At 35.4% G+C, this 18,200-nt stretch overlaps 1 long non-coding RNA gene and 3 other non-coding genes across 5 annotated transcripts; all 4 read left to right on the top strand.

The window, feature by feature from the left end:
• Positions 1-802: 802 nt before the first annotated feature.
• LOC131026937 (uncharacterized) lies at positions 803-11,053 on the top strand. Of its 2 annotated transcripts, XR_009358451.1 has the most exons (3): positions 812-1,123; positions 1,412-1,960; positions 2,061-11,053. It is a non-coding gene; the product is annotated as an uncharacterized LOC131026937 (long non-coding RNA). The 2 variants fall into 2 exon arrangements; XR_009358452.1 differs by having other exon boundaries at positions 803-1,960.
• Positions 1,368-1,455, top strand: LOC131026949 (small nucleolar RNA U36a). The gene has a single exon (XR_009102419.1). It is a non-coding gene; the product is annotated as a small nucleolar RNA U36a (small nucleolar RNA).
• Positions 1,482-1,603, top strand: LOC131026946 (small nucleolar RNA Z278). Its single transcript, XR_009102417.1, has one exon. It is a non-coding gene; the product is annotated as a small nucleolar RNA Z278 (small nucleolar RNA).
• LOC131026947 (small nucleolar RNA Z278) lies at positions 1,665-1,785 on the top strand. Its single transcript, XR_009102418.2, has one exon. It is a non-coding gene; the product is annotated as a small nucleolar RNA Z278 (small nucleolar RNA).
• Positions 11,054-18,200: the final 7,147 nt, after the last annotated feature.

Here is an 18,200-nt window from a genome sequence, read left to right as displayed (position 1 = left end):
ATCAAAACCTTTACAATTACCCAATTGATAGCCATAATTCTATCTCTACCCCCAACCATAACACAATTCCATCTCTAACCCTAACACTAACCCTAACCCCAACCCATATTTTATCTCTAACCCTAATCAAAATATTAGCTATAACCCAACTAATAACCCTAATTTCATTTGTACTCCTAACCTTAACCCTAACCCCAACCTTATCCCTAATTCCATCTCTAACCCTAACCCTAATTTTATCTCTAACCTTAACCCTAACCCTACCTCTAACCTAATTCTATCTCTAACCCTAATCTTAGCTCTAATCCCAACCCTAACCCTAACTCTATCTCCAATCCAAATCTTAAACACAACCCAAATCCTAATTCATTTAATGTCTTACATGTTGCACTACAAATGCTACTAGTATATTATTATATGCGTGTGTATGTATGTGTAAAATATGCCAAGAGATATCTTTCTCTAAGCCTATATTATATATGTTATTATTATTAATTATATATGCTAGTGTAATAATCTTTTTGCAAATGAATATGTGAGATGAATTGTAAATGTCATATGATTATCAAAATGAATTAAGATTAGCCTTTAAATATACCACCTTAATGTTGAATATGACATAATTTACATATAAAAATAGATTTATAAAGGCTAATTGAGCTAAATTAATTTGAAAAATTTGAAAACTTAAAAATAAAAAATTATAAATAGAGATCAACTTCTTAAACTATGAATAAAGATCAACGGCCCTAAATATAAGGGAAAAGAGCATGTTTATGCCATTTCGACCATTGAAATCAAATTGAAAAATATTGATATACGAGATAAATCGTAGAGAGTATCAAGGGGGTTCCGAAACCCACCTCAAATCAAGGCTAAACCTAAATTAGGGTTTTAACCTACACAAAATTCTCGATGACAGGAATTAGGGTTTGTTAGCGAGCTAGGGTTTTGAAGCCGAATTACGTTTTATAAGAAGAATTGAGTTGTAGAGGGAAGAGCAGGAAAGGTGATTGACGCGCCTCGAAAGAGCATTGCCATCGGCAAGTCGATGTTTCCCTTTTAAGCTGAAAGCCCTTAAGGATCCATGACGATTCGGAACAGATATACAATTTTTGTGAAGGTTGTTTCTTTATTCATTTTTTTGGTTTCATTATAGATATTATGATGCTCTTATTTAAACTGTAACGGCAATGAGGAGTTTATCAGCTGTAAAGCCAGTTCTGCTTCTGATTTTCACTGATCGAGAATAGCTGTGATTTATCTGAGCCAACGTTTTCGATATTTTTAATTTAACCATTGATTTTGTCTACAACATGGTAGTTATACATTAGTAGTAATGTTTCTCTTAGCAGACGATTCTCTGCTGGCAATGATTAGAACTTATCCGCGCTTCTGATGCTTTTTGCAGATGAAGTAAAAGGATTAAATGGTTGAATTTCTTGATATGAGCCAGGATGTTAGAATGGTTTTCTTGTGCAGCTGGTGATGAAATGAACCCAATGAAGTTAGTTGCAGGTGGTTCCAAGTCCTTGATCATCAAGGAGAACCTACTTGGAGTTGCCCCTGCATTTCAATGACAATCATGGGTTCTCTCTGAGGCTTATTTGTATTTCCGTTTATCTAAGTTAGCTACTTCTTTTTTTTCCGTGTCTTGATTGGTTACCAATGATGATATATCCAATTAGTGGAGTTGCAAATGGTGCCGAGTTCTTGTGAAAACAAGGAGAACCTACTTGGCGTTGCCTTTGCATTTCAATGACACCATTGGGTACTAACTGAGGTATTGTTGTTAATTCTCAAGACGCAATCTTACATTTTATCTTGACTTCAATCTTTTTCTTTGTGGGAGCACTTTTTTTCTCTTTTTAAAGCCACTTTTTGATGCCCTTTCGGTTCCTTCTGTTGCCAAATTTAAAACGGACGGACCCATTCTTTACCATGAACATCCCCATCCAAGGTAATAATGAACATCGACTGTTTGAAAATGTTAATTCATTTAATTTTTTATTAATTAATTTATTTAAAATGCTGATTTATTTTAAATTTTTTTCTCTCAGTTAAAACAAATGCAACAAATTATGGATCCAGCTTCTTGTAACCAGGCATTCAATTTTTAAAAATGAAAATGCCCCTACAGATGGTATAGATAGCCAAACTTCTCTAGGGTTCTTTTTTCAGATCTGCTAGATATCTTATTTTCTGCGAGCTTCTACATTCTCTAATTGTAGGATAGAAATCTATAAGCTCGGTGGGTTGTGAGTGATGGTTACAGATCAACTTATGTGCTTGATTATAGAGTAATGTGAACATTCAAAGTTAATGCTTCTAAGAAGCATTACACATGTCATCAATATACTTGCATTTTTACAACATATAAATAATTATTCTTTTAAATAAACAAAAATGTTTCGAACAGAGCACCCATGTGATCTTGGCTGAAAGCCTGTCAAAACTTGTTATCGTCTGCAATGTCTAGTGCTTTGATTATGTCAAAAGCAGCATACGTGCGTGTCAAGTTGTGACACTTAAATGAAAGTGTCCCACCAACAGTTTGAATGAGCATGATTACCCCTATTCTAGTCGAACCTTTGTTAGAAGGAATATGCTTGTGCAACTAAAATTGACAGATATTAGTAATTAGACATCCATTCTCAATTTTTGATTGTTCCTCTGGTCTTCCTTTTAGTAGCAGTGTGGCTTCAGGGAAATAGTTTTTTGGCCTCAGATGCAATGGTAGTCGAATTCCGACATTAGAAACAATTAGATCATCACCTCCCACCAGCAACTTGAAACTGCTCATCCCAATGAAGGAGCTGGAAGCAGAAGAAAGTTGAGAACGCAACAGGGTAACCCTCATCTCAGAAAGGGTGTGCATTCCATATTGTGGCCTAGAATCTTCATTAAAATGCAACTAAAATTGACAGATATTAGTAATTAGACATCCATTCTCATTTTTTGATTGTTCCTCTGGTCTCCATTTCGGTAACACACAGTGGATTCAGTGAAACACTTTTTTGGCCTCAGTTGCAATGTTGGGCGAATTCCGATATTAGAAACAATTAGATCATCACCTCCCACTAGCAACTTGAAACTCCTCACCCCAATGAAGGAGGTGGAAGCAGAAGAAAGTTCAGAAGGCAACAGGGTAACCCTCATCTCAGAAAGGGTGTGCCTTCCATATTGTGGCCAAGAATCTTCATTAAAATGCAAATTATTTTAAACTAGTTATACATCACGGTCTTCCTGACAACCAATGCCAGTAAACATCCCACCATTTCTGATTATCCGATGGTTGATAAAATAAATATTTCTGAGATAATTGTAGAACATTAAATTGTTTTCCTCAATCCCTAGCTTACAAGATCAACCGAATACTATAACTAATCATACAAAGGATAACACTTTAATTAATCTTTTAACTATTAATTGTTCATTCCTAGAAAATACTATGAAGAAGGGGGTGGATAATGTGGCCCAGAATCTTCATTAAGATGCAAATTATTTTAAACTAGTTATACATCACGATCTTCCTGATACAACCAATGCCAGTAAACATCCCACCATTTCTGAAAATCCGATAGTTGATAAAAATAAATATTTCTGAGATAATTGCAGAACATTAAATTGTTTTCCTCAATCCCTAGCTTACAAGATCAACCTTAGAGATTAGACAATACAAAGGAGAATACTATAATTAATCATGTAAAGGAGAATGCTATGTTTATCATTAACTATTAATTGTTTATTTCTAGAAAATACTATCAAGGGGGTGCATAATTGTATTTTAAACAAGTAGTGCTTCTGTACTGTCTATATCAGCAAGTCTATCCTTATTCGCTATTAGGTCTATGGCGTTCCATCATTACAAAAATCTATTTGCAATATTGCAATCCACCATTACAATATCTCTCTATATTCTTTATGCCTATCTTATCTATGCTTGCCATGCATCTCAATACGAGACATTGGCATACATAAATTGATAATGCAATACCTCCAAGTCCAACAGTGCTGCGCAATGTTGTTGGCTGTAACCGACCTGAACTGGTTGTCTTCTGCCATACCTGGTGGTAATGTCAAAAGTTCCACATATGCATGTCAGCTTGTAACAGTTGATCAAAGATTCTTGCCAACAATATGAATACCCCCCTTATATTATAAGAATATGACCTCTCACCAGCAGCTTGAAGCTCTTAACACAGCGTTAAGGACTTACAAGTAGGAAAGTTGTTAAGAATAAGCAGGAAGATAGTTAAGGGAAGCCTAGAGGTCCATTCCGCAAAGGACACAAGAATCGTCGTTCTTTTAGGTATGATTTGCCTTACATACTTATGTTCAAAATCTGCATTAAGATGTCAATAATTGTTGACCAGGGACACACTACCACCTTCCTGACAACCAACAACAGGAAACATCCATCATCTCTCAGGATCCTCTGGTCGTTTATAAAATAAGTGTTATTCTGAGATAAACACACATATTAAGCGTTTTTCTTCAATCATTCAACTTACAAGAGCACATGCAAAGGAGAACACCATGATTAATTATGAACTATCAATTGCTCATTACACCTAATAATACTTTGATGTGGGTACATAATTATAGACATTATTACTGTTTCTATAATTCCACAAGTCTATCCTTGTTGGGTATCAAGTCTATTGCACTCTACCATTAGGATACCTGTCTATTGCAATTTTACCATCACATCTTTAACTTTAATTCAGATCACTCATTCCTATCTTATTGATCCTCGCCAATCTATCCTATACACAGGGATGTATGAATTTATAATGCAATGTCTCGGAGAGTGCTCCAATGTGTTCTGTGGTGGTTTTGACAGAATCGGTTATTTTCTGCCACACCTGGTGCTGTATTAATGCCAAAAACACTACATTTTAGTCGGATTGTAACACTTGAATGTAGATTTCTGCCGACAATCCAATTCCTTTTTATTTGAACGCCCCCTTCTGTTAGAAGAATTGTGCATCTGAAACAGCAAATTACCAGATATCAGTAATCGGACATTTTCAAAATTCGGGATTTCTCCACTGGTCCTTAATATAATACCACATTGGAATTAGTGAAACGTTAGAGAAACAATGATTATTTTCAAATTGCAGTACTACTCCACTGTATTTGTCTTTGTAGTGTTGGTTTGTTTAACAAGCTTGTTAGTGTTTTATAGCTGCAGGAGGTATTCCTAGAAGTAAGATTGCAAATTATTAGGTTATATTTATAAGGGCCGGCCCAAGATTGGTTCGTGAATGAGGCAGTTGCTTGAGAAAAGACCCCTTACTTTGTATATATAGAAAGTGATTATCATTTCATTTTGATCAATCAATTTAACATAAGAGATATATTCTTGGCTGGGTTTTTTCTCTCTCGAGGAGGGTAAGTTTTCCTAGGATATGTGGTGTGTTCTATTTTGTTTGTGTTGTATTTATGTGTTTCTGTGTATTGCAAATCTGATCATAAAAAATAACATGGTATCAGAGCCAGGTTCAGGGAAAATCCAATCAGATTTGTCTAAGCCAAATTTGTAAGTTTTCATTCGAAGAGCATAGTTGTGACTCCGATTTCATCTTTTGGACAGATGGGTGCTTGCTGATTTCAAGGTGCGAAACCCCCAATTATAAGTAAATGTGGAGATGTTGAATTGGTTGTGGCAAACTTATCCACATTCAATTGTGTTAGTCAACTTCACAACTGAATGTCGACCTCAACATATCTTTATGGATATCAATCATCATATTCCTTTGAGGGAAATGGTGAGGCGGTTAGAGAATCGTGCAACCAAATCTCAGTTGGAAATGGCAGCAAATGTGGGGGAAGAAGCCAGGTCGAATTAGCTACAGAAATATTTGGGCAGCCTTTCGTGGATACATCTGCTTCAATCGCATTTGAAAACCCAGAAAGTGTTCCCATAACAACAAAGTTTTTATCATTATTACTAGATCATCTACTTTCACTCAGTCTCGACAATTGGTTTCGGCTCTCTCATTTCGACTTTGTGCGGTGATCATTACCAGAGCAGTAGAAGGAGAGGTTGGCACGCAAGCAGTTGGAAGCAACATGGTGACCAAATAAGGGTGGGCGTTGAGTTAGGGCGATCAACGTGCCAAAACAAATTGACTTGGCGCAACAATTGGTCGGCCCATCGCTCTTGGCCTATTGCATTGTTCTCTCCCTATTCTTGCAGTGTATCTTTGTATACTGTTCTGTGCAGAGGTTTGTTCCTGTGTATTTGACTTGGTGCTGGGAATTTTCTCTGGACTAGTAGCCACGCCTCCAACTTGTGGCAAAGTGCAAGGCATCCAAGGGAGGAGGTTGAGTCTTTTGCCCTAGCAGCGCGACATTGTATGGACGTGGATCATGTGGGGGAGGCAGAAACAACACATGGCGAACAAAAGTGGCCATGAATTAGGGAGCAAAACATCCATCGCGAGGGAATCACAATATATATATATATATATATATATATATATATATATATATATATTATATATATATATATATATATATATATATATTCTCTACTTGGATCTTTGACGTGAGCATTGACCCTTGGGGAATTATCGTAATACATTGGATAAGTCCGACAAGCTCCCATGCCGGAAGCACAATCACTATTATTCACGTGGAGGTCACACTAGTCATTTGGCAATTGTTCATGATCATTGTGTAGGATTATATAGAGCCACTATTGAAAGAGGACAAAGAGTCGTGGCCATCGCTCAATAATGACGGAAATGAATAAAATTGCAGTTTTGTCCAACTGATGCGACTTATAGTATGCTCGACAATTCCCTTATTAAGACATTAAAGAGCAAGCAATTCTCATTAAGGAGAAAGGTTTATGTTTCGCTGCGATAAAAGGATGTGGAAGTAACTAATACTTCTAAAAAGGAATTTATTAAGAAGAAAGAGTAGTGATTAAAGTAAATAAGACAAAAGCAATCAATTATATAAGTCATTGTAATGTGCAATGTTTATATTAAGAAAGGTAGTGGCCATTCTTAAGGAAGCTGGTTATGACCAAATTAAGGTAAGAAACAAATTAAGGTAAACAACAACAAGCCAGTGAAAGAATCTTCAAGAGGGTGCGATCAAGAAATAAGTATTTTATGATTGTACCTTTGAATATTGATCATGAATTTTATATAGTCAATTATAATAATTCATGCAATAACATTGGTAATAGTGAATCGTGTATGCTTCCAGCATTGGTCTGTTTATTTCTCTTTGGGTAGCTTGATTCCTTGAATTATTATTAATCTCTCTTTAAAATGCTTCCACGGATCAAGGAACAAAAGGATGATAAGAGATTGCATAAGGAATTCAAGGGAGGAAGAGCTTGTTGCATCTTGTGAGGAAGTCACGTAGGCTGAAGAAATGTATGGAGTTACAACGTACAGCCATGGGATTGAGTTGAGACATCTCTCGAAGAGGAAGAACCTATACAAATTGCAATCATTTTCTTCAAAGAGTAGGAAATAACATTCAGAGGGAGTTTGACAAACCAACAAAGGCAACCTTGGGTGAGGAGGTCAGGAGGCTGATGCAAATACGTGGAGCTTTAGAGGGAGTCACATTATCATTTGTTAATGCATTTGTTCTTTGAGACGAAGAAATTTGAGGTTAAAGCCCTTGTTAATGCATTTTTTCTCCGAGACGAAGAAATTTGAGGTGAAAGCCCTTGTCCAGCTTTGAGATGGAGATGTGGTTCTATCCACTCTCTGGGAGTAGCCATGGTGGATGTCATGTTGAGAAATTCCATGATAACATCACATTGAGAGACTTGTGATGAATCCTTTGTACTTGTGTTTTTCCACACATGGGAGTAGCCATGGTGAACGTCGTGTTGAGTGGCTCCATGCCAACATCACGTTGAGTGACTCCGTGATGGGCACATATTCCTTTCCACACATGGGAGTAGCCATGGTGGACGTCATGTTGAGTGACTCCATGATGATGTGTTTCTTTCCACCAATGGGAGTAGCCATTGTGGGCATCACGTTGAGAGACTCCGTGATGAAACTTTGTACATCTCTGAGACCGAGATGTGTCTTTTCCACAAATGGGTGTAGCCATTGTGGGCATCATGTTGAGAGACTCCATGACGAGGATATTTGAAAATACCTCCCTAGCTAAGAGGAAGTGTTAGTGTTTTATAGCTGAATGAGGTATTCCTAGAAGCAAGTCAGCCTATTGCAAATTATTATTTTATTTTTGTAAGGGCTGACCCAAGATGAAAAGTCACCTTGGTTCTTGAATGAGGCCGATTCTTGTGAAGAGTCGCCTTGCTTGAGAAAAGGCACCTTACTCTGTATATATAGAAGGTGATGATCATTTCATTTTGATCAATCAATTGAATATAAGAGATATATTCTTGGCTGGGTTTTTCTCCCTCAAGGAGGGTTTTCCCAGGATATGTATTGCAAATCTGATCATAAAATATAACAAAGCTAAGACCAGCAACTTGAAACTCCTTATCTCACTTTAAGGACTTCCAAGCGTAAGAAAGTTTTAGAGAGGCTACAGGTCCATTCTAGAAGAGAACTTTCATCCTTGTATACTGTTGTTCAAATCTGCATCAAGATGCTAATAATTTTGAACCAGCAATACATAACCAGCATCCTGGCAACCAACAGCAGCAAATATCCACAGATTCCCAGAATCCTCTAGTAGTTGATAAGTTAATATCTTTCTTGGATAATTGCAGTGACAATATTAACTGCATTTCTTTAATCACCCATTGGTCAACAAGCTCAGTTGATGCATCAAGCCCAGACTAACAGTAGCTTGTTTTAGTAGTTAATTTCTCTTTATTATAGTTTCTTAGTGTTAAAGTTGAGTCCTCCATGCCCCACTTATCAAAGGAAGCAGGTGATTTATCTTCGAAAATCAGGCACAAGTTTATCTTTGATTCAAAGCAAAATGCATGGAAGAAACAGCTAAAGCTAAAGCATTGATTTCTCGCCCATGTTTCTCTCTGAAGCATTATGAATGATCTTTGTTCAGTTATAGTTTTTAACTTTTTTGTCAGTTTGTATCTCTTCAAAAATTTCTTGCATTTGCTTTGATAGTAAACTCTGGCTAATGGCATACAACTCACTCGGTCTTGGCTGTTGTTTTAGGCAGCCTAGATTGTGGGTTTGACTCCTCCTGGTAGCGGTTTATCATTATCCAAGAGTTAATTGGGGGAGGGGGGTGGCTTACCCGCTTACCCACTCCCCCTCGCCCACATCAAAAGAGCTAAGTTTGAGGTCAGTGGGCTAACATGTCATTCCTTACTGGAAATGACAAAAATAGTATGTCAAAGCATATTGGAAACATTTACAACCAACTTCTGGTAATGTTTTCCTTACACCCATGGGTTATCTTTAGTGTAGCTGTTTATCATTATCCAAGAGTTTATTGGGGGAGGGGGGTGGCTTACCCGCTTACCCACTCCCCCTCGCCCACACCAAAAGAGCTAAGTTTGAGGTCAGTGGGCTAACATGTCATTCCTTCTGGAAATGACAAAAATAGTATGTCAAAGCATATTGGAAACATTTACAACCAACTTCTGGTAATGTTTTCCTTTACATCCATGGGTTATCTTTAGTGTAAGGAATATTAAAGAAGTGTTTTCCTGAATTTTGACCTACTAAAGATGTTTAGCAATAACCAGCAACATTCGTCCTGTTTTATTTCTTCACATGAACTTTTTTGGTAAATGGAAAAACAATGAAGCTGGATTTCATGACTTCTTATTTCTTAATCACAGACCTAACCCTAATCCTACCCCTAATCCTAACCCTAGCACTAATCTTAAAACCTCAACCATAATTCTAAAGATAATCCAACCCTAATCCTAATTCTATATCTAATCCTAATCAAAAGTAATCATAATCCTAACCCAACTCTAATTCTAATCTGAAATTTAATATAAACTAATTAAATATACAAGTTTAATTATATATTAATAAACTATTAATATTTATATGACAATAATATATTGTAATGTGATAGTTATTATATGTACAATTATATGTTATATTAAATTAATTAATATAATATTATGCAATTTTAATTTAATTATTTAATATCTTTTATGTTACACTGCGACCCTGAGAGATATGCGCATGGGTACATCGCTGCTTGTCATTGCAATATGACATCTGGGCATACACTCTGTCCACAATCTAAAAGAGGAGTTGTTGGCAATGGAGAGGCCAAGGACACTTTGCCAACACAGTCCACGATGCATAGGTTTGAGCAATGGTAAATGGTGAGAATGCTCAACAAAGAGAAAGGGTTTGCAGCCATATAAAAAAGGGGCCATTGAAAGTAGTAGTGGTTTTTGCCAGGAAGACTCCACTACTAACATCCATTTTTCCAATCTGCTTCCAAGTAACCAACTGCAGTTGTAAGAGCTGAAATAATGTCAGTAGTTGAAGAATTATCAGATATTGACAGTGATGATGACATCATTGAAGACGAACTTGTTCTATTTTGAAGAAGCCAACATTTTGAAGACTCTTCAATAGTATAAGGTGTTTGTGGATCGGAGAAATATATCTCATTCAAGTAGGTATGAGACATACATGTGCAATTGGTGTCCAATGATGTTAGAAACTTGGATGATAACTAGATCAAGATGACCATACATCAAAACAGAGTAAAGTCTTACTGGTCCAAGAAATGCTTTCAAATAACAACTTACACATAATGTATTATTTTGTTTTAATGTTGTTATCCAGTTTCTACTATGTATAGATATGTTAGGTTTCCATCAAAATTCAGCTATTCATTAAAGGGGATATTTTAGAGAATGTAATTCATAATTGAATTGTATGAATTACAATTGTGTTGTGTACATGTCAATAAAGAGCAGCAGATGTGTGTCTAGTCTTCTCCAGTTTGCTGTCAACAGGCTTCTGTTAGCTGTCATTTTAGTTAACAGATTTGTAGGATGCAGTTAAAGATATTGTAACTCTTTATATGTATTATCTAATGAATAATGGTGTGCAGCGAGAGTTTTCAGCTGTTCCAAATTTTTTAATTATCCCTGTGTGCAATTTGCTTTGATGTGAGTTATTCAGTTGCTTTATTCTAATTGTTTTCTATTCTCTCATAAGGTAGTAAACACACTGTACACGGTAGAGGATGCTGTATATGTTTTCAGAGCAAGTACCTTGATAAGTACTGCTTAGTAACTCTTGAATTGCAAAACCCTATTATATGCAATCTTTATATACAACTCTATTCAGGTTTACTGTTGGAAGTTTATATTTAACTAAAGCTCTTTAGATGTGCAGGATATTTTATTTATTATGATTTGTGAAAATAGAGGAACAGTATTTCAGAAATGGTGTCACCAAGCAATCGAGAATGATAGACGGGATTTGAGCTGTAAATACCCTATATTTCTAATGATGATGTGAATGATTAACAGGGTTACTACTCTAATAGTTGCAAAAAGTAAACAAAAGGATCATGGGTTTGAATTAGTGTTTTGAAGATTCTGCAAGGATATCTCGGCTGAAATGTAAAACTAACTTAAATTTAAAAAAAACAATCATTAAAATCATTTTTCCACATATTTAAATATTTATGTTAGTTGCCAAGTTTTGTCATGGTTTGGCTGAGCATGGGTTTGAACTAGTGTTTTGGAGATTCTGAAAGGATATCTCGTTTGAAATGGAAAATTAACTTAAATTTGAAGAAACAATCATTAAGATGATTTTTTTCATATATTATATATTTATGTTAATTGCTAAGTTTTGTCATGGTTTGACTGAATTTTTCTGAGTTGAGAATCTGAAAAACATCTTGCAGAATTTTGGTTGAGAGGAGTTTAGACTGCTTTTTCGAAGTCGGAGAATATTTCTTATATGACAATGGATTGCAAGTTTTCTTTGTAAATATATCTCAAAGAACTATGCATGGAATATAAAGAGATACACAAATTGTATCGTTAACCAAGTTTCGTTAAGTCACAGAATCTTTGGATGAGAGTAAAGATCTAAACCGATCCATGAGCGTGGTTCGTGTTTTTCTCAAAGTTGTGAAGGGGGACCTTACCTACATTTAAAGAATGCACAACAAGATGCTCTCTTGAACAAGTCAGAAAGATGCTAGTTAGGACTGAGCTACTGCTGTTGAGACACTCCACCATGGAGACACATTCCACAATGGGATGCCACCACGCAAATTAGTGGAAGTCTAAACACAATGAAGGAGGCACATTATGATTCATTCCCTATTCCTTAAACAAGATGAAGAGATGGAGATTCAATAAGGATGAAGATATGTTGCTTTCCCATTCTTAAGATTAGAATAAGAGGCACGGAGTATCATTTCTTCATTAGACTCATTCACTAATGCATGCTCATTTTATAAATGCAGGTCAAACACACTGCTCTCATTTAAACACAAGGAAGGAGGCACATTATGATTCATTCCCTATTCCTTAAACAAGATGAAGAGATGGAGATTCAATAAGGATGAAGATATGTTGCTTTCCCATTCTTAAGATTAGAATAAGAGGCACGGAGTATCATTTCTTCATTAGACTCATTCACTAATGCATGCTCATTTTATAAATGCAGGTCAAACACACTGCTCTCATTTAAACCATACCCACTTGTGACATTATGAAAGAAGAGAGACAACTATACATGCATTTAAATTAACCAAATTCATATGCTTAAGATCATCTTTCTTTTCGCAACATTCAAGGAAGAGTTAAAAGAATTCACATATACATTCTACTATTGATCTAACATCAACACTTAAACATCGGTAATAAAACTAGAGAGATAAAGAGAGAATACCTTCATAAAACATTCTAGAGAATGAATTGTTTCACAAGACTATTCTATTTCATGTATAAGAAAGAATTATAATTTCCTTACTAGACTCGATATACAAGACTTTGATTCTTTCCTTTAACAAAGTATCTACACATCAAGGAAGAGAGAGGGGTAGAGAGAATACAAATATCATATTAACAAGTCAATCTTCTCTAACGGTTTCAAGACATAACAAGATAGAAGATGATTCTTTTCTCCAAAAAGCATCTACACATCAAGGAAGAAGAGAGGTAGAGAGAATTACCTCTCTCTTCTCCAATTATGTTTCAAGACATAACAAGATAGAAGAGGATATGAAGCTAGCAATATGCTATGCTATTGTAAGATGATTGAACAATTCTTCACACACATGCATATGAAGAATACAGCTAAGACTAACAGTGGTCACAAGAACCCATAACATCTGTCAAATCACATTTATGCATTAATGACTTTAGCCAATTTAAAACAATACTCATATGAAGATTACAACTAAGACCAACATTGGTCACTAAGATCCACAGTATTTGTCAGATCACATGACTTTAGCCAATTTAATACAATTCCGAAAGCAAGGTTAAGTATACCCATTTTAATATCATTTTAGGACCACATAAATAGATTCTACTCTAGTTGTAAGCAAGTTAGACCAATACAAAAAATGAAAACATACTAAATTGAAATCAAACTCTAACCACAATAAACGTTAGATCAAGCATTAGTTTGGATTTTCTTGTGCTTGTGAAAAAATTTAGGTGCTCAAATGAACCCACAATCACTTTGGTAGCATGTCAACAATTTCTTGCATATTTAGCATGTCACACATTTCTTACATATTAAAAATGCCAAATTGATGGTTAGTTTTTGAACCATGTCTTCCCACTCAAAACCCTCAGCCTCTTTGCAGGCGCCTGCTCTGGGTGCCTCCGCTTCGGTGTGGGTATTGTTGTTTCTGGTAGCTCTAATGGAACGGTCCATGCTGGCGATGAAGTGCCCAATGTGCCTCCATTGACGCCTGCTAGTGCTCCTTGCTGCGTTGATTTGATCGCTTGTGTTTTGGGTGTGGATTGCTCAAATTTTGGGGTCTCTAGGGGATCTTATGCGGATCATCTGGCTTTTGGAGGGGGTAAGGGATTTGCTCATGCTGAGACTAAGCCTTTTCCTGTTTGTCAGTCTATTTCTATTAATCTGGAAGAAGAGACGGTTAAAGAGATTGATCAGGTTGCCTCTGATCTTTCTTCGACTGCGGTTATATGCCGGTTTAGGGGTTTTTGGCCCAGTCTTTTGGGACTCCATGACTGGATCTCTAAGCATTGGGAACCCCTCATTTCAGATTCAGTTCAGATTTTCTCTTTGGCCAAGGGTTTTTTTATTGCCAAGTTTGATATAGTGGCAGATAGAAAGATTATTCTATGTGACCATTTTTTTACTTGGGAGAATCGTTTCCTTTTGATGATTAAACCCTGGCATGAGGATTTTAATCCCTCATCAGAATCCATCTATAAAATGCCGATTTGGGTTAGACTCCCCAACCTCCCACTTCATCTTGGGTGGACCAGCTCCTTGAGGAAGTGGATGAGGCGTTGGGAGATTTTCTTAAGGGTGGATGCAGAGTCCTCTGATATCTTTCATTCCACCTATGCTCTTATTTTGGTAGATATTGATGCTTCTAAGGGGCTGCCAACAGAGATCAAACTTTTGACCCCCAAGGGTTTCCAGATTCAACCTTTGGATTATGAAGGGATTCCCTTCAGATGTAGAAGATGCTTCAAGACTGGGCATGTCGTGACTAAATGTGATTTAGAGAAAGTTAAAGTGAATAAGCACTCTTCATGGTGGAAAGGTGTCTCTTTTCAACATTATACGGTATTCAAGAGCTCTTATCAGATGGTTGGGCAGGATCTTCCCATCAATGGCTCTAAAGTGCCTGTGGTAGATTATATAGGATCTGTCCCCTTGGTCCCTGGGATGGGATCTGAGACTCCTTCAATGGATGTTGTTGAAGGTGATATCCCTTATGCTGACGTTTCAAATGGTGTTCCTGCTTCGATTCCTTTTGAGCCATCTGGTGGCCCTGATATATTACATGTTGCTGGATCTGCCCCTATTGCTGGGTGTGACAGGATTCTGGATGGTACATCTACTGGAGCTGCCCCTATATTTGTTTCTACTTCTGATGCATCTGTTGGAGCTGTCCCATTGTCTGTTTCTTCTTCCAAGGATGTGCATGGCCTTGAATCTGCTGGTCCTGCTGGCTCTTCGATGTTTGCTGGCCTCTCATTGGGCGCTGAGTTTCCTGCATTGGATTCGTTGGATTGGCAAGCTAAGGCTGCTAAGGTTGAAGAAGGCTGGATTTCGGTTAAAAACAAACATTCTAAAAGGTCTTCGCCTTCTTTTGACATGACCTTTAGATCCCAAAAGAAGGGATCCAAAGGGAAATCCTAATGATGGTTGTTTGCTCCACGTTGGGGGTGCCTATTGTTAAAACCCCTTAGGGCAATTGGAACTTTATTTTGCCTTTTCTTTTTCACTGCTCGTTGTATCTCCTTTTGGATCTCAGACTGCCTGCAGATTTTCCAAGCATGTTTTTATTTGTCTGACAACTTTTCATTTTGGAGGGGTCAGTCTATTTCGATCCCCTTTCTTGGCTTTGTTCCGTCTCGTCTTAGTTCATCTTCGTTTAGTGTACTCTTGAATATCTTTAGATGTGGGTTTCAGGTTCCCCCAAATTAACTTGCTTTGTACAGGGTTTCGAGTCCCTTCAAAACCTGTTTTTCCCTTAATCAAAAATAATTTCTTACATATTTAAATTAATGATTTTCAACATTTTTTCGCCAAGAGGTGATCTACAATGGGATAATTAGATATTAAGAGATATTCAAAGATTGATAAATGTTGGATAATGTTTTTTTGAGGAATGGTAGATTTAAGAGTTTTCACAATGAACATGTCAATGGTTAAGTTGATTTGACCAATTTAGACAACTAAAGATTGATTTAGAGTTAATTAATTTGATTTATTAGTTAACCAATTGGTTAAATAACTAACTCCTTTGATTGATTACTCAACTAACTTAATTGATTAGGATTTCATTGCTTAATCAACTCATTTGATTTAGAGTTAATTTGATTTACTAATTAGTTAACTAATTTGAAATGAAATGGAACGACTAAGATGATCAAATTTATATTTATTTTAATCCTATATATGTGTATGGATTAATTAGGAGCTAATTAATTAATAATAATAAATAAATTAATCATGGAGTGATTTAGGGGGATCTAAATGGGACTAATTGATTAATGTATCATAATAAATTGACATGGTGATTTAAGAATTAGCATCATGAAAATTAACAAGTTGGCAAGATGCTTAGTTGATGACATGACAATAGAATATGCATCTATATTTTTTTTGCTCTTTGAAAAGGTGTTTTGACTATAAGTAGTAGTGAATTTTTAAAGAAAGTAAACTAATAAAACAAAGAATGGATCCAAGGGAACGGTCCAAGTGGCATGACGCTTAGGGAGATGCCCCTTTGAGTGTACATGTGGGGATGAAAGATACATACGTGCAATTGAAATGACAAGGGTATTAAATGTTAAAATTTGGGTTAATTTAGGCGAGAGATATTAAGAAGAGTTGTGTTTAAGAAATAAGATGAATGTGAGTGAATAAAGTGATGATTAATATTGCGAAGTTTGCACGAAATTTTGAAATGTTTGAGCAACTTGATTAATTATAGTATATAATAAGTTGCATTTTGATATGGAAAAACCATGGTCATTTTTGTAATATGCGACGACATTGATGAAAAACAAACAAATAACCATGACAAGAAACCAAGAAAAAAGCTAAAAATGATAATCGATTTTTTTTCCTTTATTAAGCAAAAATAATTATTTTTTGGATTGGATTTTTTATGGTTTTTAATTTATTGTAGGCTTTCTAATCTTTTTATATATTTTTGATTGTCTATTTTTAAAATTTAAAATCGTTTTAATTTTTTTAAATTGATTATTTGATTTATTTTTTCCATATGCCAATCTAAAATTGTGTTGGATGTGTCTTAAAGGAGAGTGGATATATCAAGATTTGTTTAAAACATGTCTCAAGATATTTTTTATATTCTTGATGATTGATTGGAGTGGGAGTTGCCTTCTAGAAAACAGACTACACAAGATGCCAAAAATTGGTTTTCATCATGGTACTTACCCAAGATTCCACAAGAATGGCTTGCATCTATTGATGAACTTTTTTCTTTACTTTAATTTTTATTTTTTATATATTTTTTTGTTATTTTTATAGCAACATCAAACCCAAGAATTGAATCATGTGAGATGCTTGATGCTCATAGGTTCATCAAGCTTCTATTCATCTTGTACAACCAATTTGTATGTGTTGGAGTAAATAATTCATATATTAATTATTCACTTAATTGCATTAATTCACTAAATAATTGATGCCTTGATTAGTAATTAATTACTGACATTTATTATTTAGTTAATTAATTACAGATAATTAATTAATATTTACCTCCATGCATAATGCAAACTAGGAAAAATAAATTATGTTTGGATTTCGAGAGTTTCATGCATTTAATTAGTCTATTATACTATTTGTGCATACATGACTGATTCATGCATTCTGTTATAACTCTCAGTCTATCTTGTAAACTCCACCATTTAGGGTTTCTATCTTTAGAGTTAGATTTCTTTATAAGGATGTCATATCCTTTATTGTAACTCAAGCAATTTTAAAGCAATTCAATCAATTTCATTGTTATTGTCTTCAATTATTTTGCTGTTCAATTCTCTCTTTATGTGTGACAAGTATTCTTGTAGAAGATAGCTGGGCTTGTGGGATTCACATTTCACGAATTCTAACATGGTATCAAAGCTCCAGATCTGAAGATTTCTATTTGTTTTTTTGGAGATTATTTGCATTTACACAACAAATTGTTCATCTTGGGTTAATTTAGACCTCACCATTGAATCCTATATGTGCAAGATAGTCAAAATTGACCTCTTCTCTATCAATTTTTTATTCACGGGGCCAGATCTGTGAGAGTTTGAAGAACCAATTTTTTTTATTTTTTTATTTTATTTTTATTTTATTATTTATTATTTTCTAATCTAGGGGGCCCCTGATTTTTTGGAGCAATTTGAGCCCCAAAAGACCTAACCATTGGTTTCAGACAACCTTTCAGATGAATTTCGATATATAAATTGCCTATTTTTGGTGCAGGGACCTTTGAGGCAATTTTTTTTAATTTCTCGGCCATATAGGCTGTACCGTACGAAAATTTCAAATTTTTTGTCAAAATTTTTTTTATAAAAAATTTATAAAAAAAAA

This window comes from Cryptomeria japonica, chromosome 7 (assembly GCF_030272615.1).
Source record: "Cryptomeria japonica chromosome 7, Sugi_1.0, whole genome shotgun sequence".
In the NCBI taxonomy this organism is placed as follows: Eukaryota; Viridiplantae; Streptophyta; class Pinopsida; order Cupressales; family Cupressaceae; genus Cryptomeria; species Cryptomeria japonica.
The sequence above is the reverse complement of the archived record's forward strand: the minus strand, read 5'-3'. Positions and strand labels throughout refer to the sequence as shown.